Source organism: Eptesicus fuscus, chromosome 19 (assembly GCF_027574615.1).
Source record: "Eptesicus fuscus isolate TK198812 chromosome 19, DD_ASM_mEF_20220401, whole genome shotgun sequence".
Lineage (NCBI taxonomy): Eukaryota > Metazoa > Chordata > Mammalia > Chiroptera > Vespertilionidae > Eptesicus > Eptesicus fuscus.
This window is the reverse complement of record NC_072491.1, coordinates 40,924,579-40,930,341: the sequence shown is the minus strand read 5'-3', so window position 1 is coordinate 40,930,341 and position 5,763 is coordinate 40,924,579.

The window sequence follows — 5,763 nt, the reverse complement described above, 5'->3', positions numbered from 1 at the left end:
CCGAGGCTACAGGCAGGCACCATGGAGTCACCTTGGCTCACCTACTCCAGGTCCAAGGTATCAATCAGTGTGCACAAATTACCCGGGGATGCAATTTACTTCATTTAGCTCATCAAAAGCCTTGGCCCTGCCCTAATCCGGTTTGGCTCAGTGGATAGAGCGTCAGCCTGCGGACTCAAGGGTCCCAGGTTCGATTCCGGTCAAGGGCATGTACCTCGGTTGCGGGCACATACCCAGTGGGGAGTGTGCAGGAGGCAGCTGGTCGATGTTTCTCTCTCATTGATGTTTCTGATTCTCTATCCCTCTCCCTTCCTCTCTGTAAAAAATCAATAAAATATATTTAAAAAAAAAAAAAAAAAGCCTTGGCCCGGCTCCACAACAACCGGTAATACAAACATTCAGTTACTGTAGATGGGATTAAGTGTAATGTTTTGTTATGGATCAGAAACTGGCTTAGAAACAGGAAGCAAAGGCTAACACAAGCTCTGGGTAAAAACACACGGACAAGGGAATCCTCCACTACCTGTCGCTGGGAGTGGTCTCTAAAAAACCATTGTTGCAAACCATACAAAGACAGAGCCGAGCTTCAAGTTTGCAAAGAGCAATGTTAAGAACTCCAGAGTCAGACAGATCTGTCCCTGGGCGCATTATTTAGCCTGTAAGCCTCGTTTTTCTGATCTGTAAAGTGGAAATAGTTGTACCTTCTCATCGAATAAATGAAGTAGTGCATTTTATATTAGTGCCTGGGGTTCCTCTGACAGAGCCATTAGTCTTATTTCAGAAAGGAAAATACCAACCTGACGGGGACTAACTACAGAAAATCTCAGTGAAACTGTATGTTAAGCCTGAAGAATATATGGAATACATGGTCCAAAAATAGAGTTACTGTCCTCGGACAAACTCTGGGCTTCTTCCAGCAGCATGCATCTTATTTGGTGATACCACCTTCACCTGGTGTCTGAGTTTGAGTCCCAGAGCTCAGCCTTAGGGGCTCAGTGCCTCCCTCCCCACCCTCATCTCACCCCATCCACTCACCTGGTCTTATTTCTAAATAGTGATCAAGTGGTTTTTTTTTCTCTGCTTTTTAGTTCTTCCTTTAGATCAGGCGTTGACAAACTTTTTCTAAAAAGGGTCAGAGAGTAAATAGTTTTTGCTTTGCCAGCCCGGAGGTAACCACTCAGCCCTGTTATTCTAGCACAAAAGCAGCTGTAGACAATTACGTAAAAGAATGAGTGTGGCTGTGTTCCAATAAAACTTTATTTACAAAGCAGGTGGAGGGCTGGATTTTGCCCACAGTATGTAGTGAGCTGATCCCTAATTTAGACACCTATGATCTCCCTGAAGGCCTGCTCTAATCTTGTCACTTGCCATTTGAAATCTTTCAGTGGCTTCCCATTTTTTGGCAAAGGGTGGTCTTGGACCACATGATTGAGCTGCCTTTTAAAATGCAGAGTTCTAGGGTCCTCTTCAGAGCCAATAAGACAGCATCTGTGGAGGACAGGCTGGGGAGCTGGATATTAACAAGCCTCCCTTGAAATCAGAATGTAGCCATTCTCAAGGGGTTCCCCATATACTTTTGGGAGGTTTTTTTTTTTTTATTTTAAAAAATATGTTTTTATGGATCCCAGAGAGAGGAAGGGAGAGGGAGGAAGGGATAGAAACATCAATGATGAGAGAGAATCTGATCGGCTGCCTCCTGCACACCCCTTAGTGGGGATCGAGCCCACACCTCGGGCGTGTGCCCTGATGGGAATTGAACTGTGACCTCCTGGTTCATGGGTCGATGCTCAACCACGGAACCACACCCGCTGAGCACTTTTGGGAGGTGTTTTGCTACAGGAAAGAATATGGAGTATGTTGGGGGCTGGAGGGGAGCCTTGTGGAGAAGGTGGTAACTGAGGAAAGGCCTGAAGGAGGAAGCCACCTGAGCGAGCGCATCTCTGGGAGGAGGGTTCCGGGCAGAGAGCCCAGCACCTGTGTCTGGTGAAATGGCTGTGTTTGGTGTGGAGGGAGGAAGGGCAGAGAGCAGGGGACGAGGCCTGAGAGCAAGGGGCCAGGCCAGATGGAGTAGGGCCTTGAAGGCCATTGAGAGACTTGGCATTAATTCAGCATAAAGTGGGAGCCCTTAGAGACTGTGAGAGGCTCAGATTAGGTAAGCCATTCCAGGAATCCCGCTGTCGCTCCCTGCTTCCTCTCCCTCAGCCCGAGCTTGTGTCTCCCTCCCCCGAGGGCAGCAAGCGCCTTGGGGACCCAGGCTCTGTCTCACCTGCCTTTGCCCTCAGTGCCTCCCAAGGCCCGGGGCCCCGTGGGCATTCAGCAAACGCCGGCGAGTGTGAGGTTGCCTTCGCCTTCCTCCGTGGCTGGATGCTGAGTTTGGTTCGGGAAGGACTGCTTGAGAAAAATGCAGTCTTCTCCAAATATTTATTTTCCTATGAGCAGCTTCATAAATGACATATTATCTTTTTATTTAAAAAAAAAAAATCCCAGCATCAAAAACACTTCACCAGAGAACCAGAAATCAACATGCCTTTCCTTTGCGATCATAAATAAATCGGAATAAAAAATTAGTGTTTTCCGGAGGCGATTCCGTGGCCTTCGGAAAGTACATCCCTCTTCTCGGTCTTCGGTCACCGGGGAGTTTCGCAATTCTCCTTTCCGCTCTTCTCAGAGCGCAGCCGCCTCCTGGGTGCGTCTCCTGACCCCCCCCTCCCCCCCGGGGGGACCTCCCGGCGTGGTTTCCTCTCACCATCTGAGGGAGGGAGTGGACACTTTCCACTCACCACCGCTTCCTGTCCTGACCCCAGGCTGCGGAGTTTGGCTCCCTCTCCCTTCTGGCTCAGCGTGTGCTTCCTCTCAGAACTGACAACCTGTCACCCCCCTGGCTGCCCACAGGCCTGGACACCTGGGGCGGGAAGCACACCTGCCTGGGAGAGGCCCCCAGGCTCCCCTGTCCTCGGCCCCTTTCCTGCCAAAAAGGGCACCAGGGGCCTAAAAGCACCCACGTGCTGTCCCCACGCTTGCGGCCTAGAGCACTCTGAGGGAGGGGATTTTAAGGAAAAACCATGTCCCGGTCAAGGAAGTCCTGGTCTTTTATGTAACATACATGTGTGTGTGAGTGTGTTTTTTGTTGTTGGTTAGTTTGTATTTTTGTGTGTGTGAGTGGGGTTTTTGTTGGTTGGTTTGGTTTCTTTTTGTGTGTGTGTGTGTGTTGTTGGTTTGCTTGGTTTGGTGTGTGTGTGTGTGTGTGTGTGTGGTTGGTTGGTTTGGTTTTGTGTGTGTGTGAGTGTGTTTTGTTGTTGTTGGTTGGTTGGGATTTGTGTGTGTGTGAGTGTGTTTTGTTGTTGGTTGGTTGGGATTTGTGTGTGTGTGAGTGTGTTTTGTTGTTGGTTGGTTGGGATTTTTGTGTGTGTGAGTGTGTTTTGTTGTTGGTTAGTTTGGTTTTGTGTGTGTGTGAGTGTGTTTTGTTGTTGGTTGGATTGGTTTTGTGTGTGTGTGAGTGTGTTTTGTTGTTGGTTGGTTTGGTTTTGTGTGTGTGTGTGTGAGTTTTTTTGTTGTTGGTTGGTTGGGATTTTTGTGTGTGTGTGTGAGTGTGTGTTTTTGTTGTTGGTTTGGTTTTGTGTGTGTGTGTGTGTGTGTGTGAGTGTGTTTTGTTGTTGGTTGGGATTTTTGTGTATGTGTGTGTGAGTGTGTTTTGTTGTTGGTTGGTTTGGTTTTGTGTGTGTGTGTGTGAGTGTGTTTTGTTGTTGGTTGGTTTGGTTTTGTGTGAGTGTGTTTTGTTGTTGGTTGGATTGGTTTTGTGTGTGTGTGTGAGTGTGTTTTGTTGTTGGTTGGTTTGGTTTTGTGTGTGTGTGTGTGCGTAGGTTTTAATTGTGTGGCCCCCACGGTGCTTTAGTTCCTACCAGGAGCTGGCTGCTCTCTTGTCTGCGTTTATGAGAAGTCGGATCGTTCCTGGGCTGGGTCTCAGAAGTCATTGCCCTTGGGGACAGCAGCGTTCGGAAGGCTGACAGGAGGGCTCTGTGAGTGTCCCCCAGCCTGGGACTGTGGTGACCTGTGCGGCCCCGCGGGCAGGGCTGCACTGTGTCCTGGGTCTGTGGTTGGTGCTGTGCCCAGCACAGTGCGTGTCCTGTGGAAGGAAGCGCGCTCCCTTCATATTTGTTAAATGGCGGAATGTGAGATGCTTCCTCATGTTTCCATAGTAACCTGTGCCTCCCCGGTACTTCCTTCTCCCCATAACTCTGCTCCACCCCAAAGAGACAGCCACGGGGAGGCGTTCATTTCTCCAGGGAATGAATGCTTGGAAAGACAGGGTTTTTGAGGGAACTCTGAGCAGAAGCCATTGCGTTGGACAACTTCCTTACGAATTAGATGTCCTGAGTTAGTGGAGAACAGAGGGGGAAGCCAGGAGGGTCAGGACGAGTTCCTGCCCTTCTCTGCCATCATTCCTATAGACCACCTCCAGGGCAGAGCTGGCAGTGTGGGCTGTGCAGGAGGCAGCCAATCAATGATTTTCTCTCATCATTGATGTTTCTATTTCTCTCTCCCTCTCCCTTCCTCTCTGAGATCAATTTAAAAAAATTTTTAAAAAGGATAAAGTCAGAAGAAAAACCATATAAGAGCCAGATGAGGCTGACCCTCATTGCCAGAGGAAGAGTGTAGGGAGAGACTCCAAGGGAGAGGATATGGAAATACGAGGAGGAATGAAATGAGAGAGAGGGAGAGAAGACAGAGGAGGAGGAGGGGAGAAGGTATAGTCATGGGCGAGAGGACGTATATGAAAGACGTGAAAGCAGAAATGAGCATGGCGTGCTCCAGTTACACAGACCATCAACATCCATGGCTGGAGTGGAGGGTGGACGCCAAGATCTCATCATCAGAGAGAGGAGCCAGCAGCTCTCAATGCCAAGCTAAGGAGTCTGGACTTAGCATAAAAGCAGGAGTGGTTACCTAATTTGCAGGACCCAACGCACCAGGACAGCTCTGAGCCCCTTGTTCAAAATGATGAAGAGTTTCAAGACTCAGTAGCAGAGCACTGAGCCCGGTGCAGGGCCCTCGCAGGAGCCCTATGCGGCTGCCCGCCGGTTTGCCCGTGAAGCCCACGCCATGTGTAAGCGCTGAGGATGCACGGAAAGATTTTGAGCAGGAAAATTCTGGATTAGAGTGGATGAGTGAGGACAGGAAGTGGCAGGCGGGTACCTCTGGTCCAACAGGAGATGGAGATCACACAGAGAAGGATGGTGGCTGCAGAGATGGGTGAAGGAGCGCGTGTGATGTGATACCAGAGGTCATGTCTCTATTGGGGGGGGCGGGCGGGCAGGAGTCCAGGCCCCCCAGTGACACCAGGGCTGGAGCCTGGATCTTGGAGGAAGCAGGAATCATCGAGAGAAGGAGGACGTGTGGGAAAGGGAGCTGGCTTTGGGCGGTTGGTGAGGAGTAAGCAGTCCTAGTCATGGCCGAGTGTGAGACCAGGGCAGGGCCACCGGGAGGAAATGCCCAGCTGAAGATGAGGAAGGAAGTGCTAGGGGAATGTGTGTGTGTGTGAGTGGGTTTAAAGTGTGTGGCTTGAGTAAATTGTAACCCACTTTGTATCTGTTGCTCATTTCAGAAAATGTCAGCTGAAGATGAGGAAGAAAGTTCCCGTTTGGAAGTATACGAGTAGATCTTCAAGAGGCGAAAAGCATTGTGTAACTGTTCAGCTTGGAAGCCATATGCAATTTCTCAGGAATTAAGTGGCGAGATAAGCAGGGTGTTAAGAAACAGATGAGT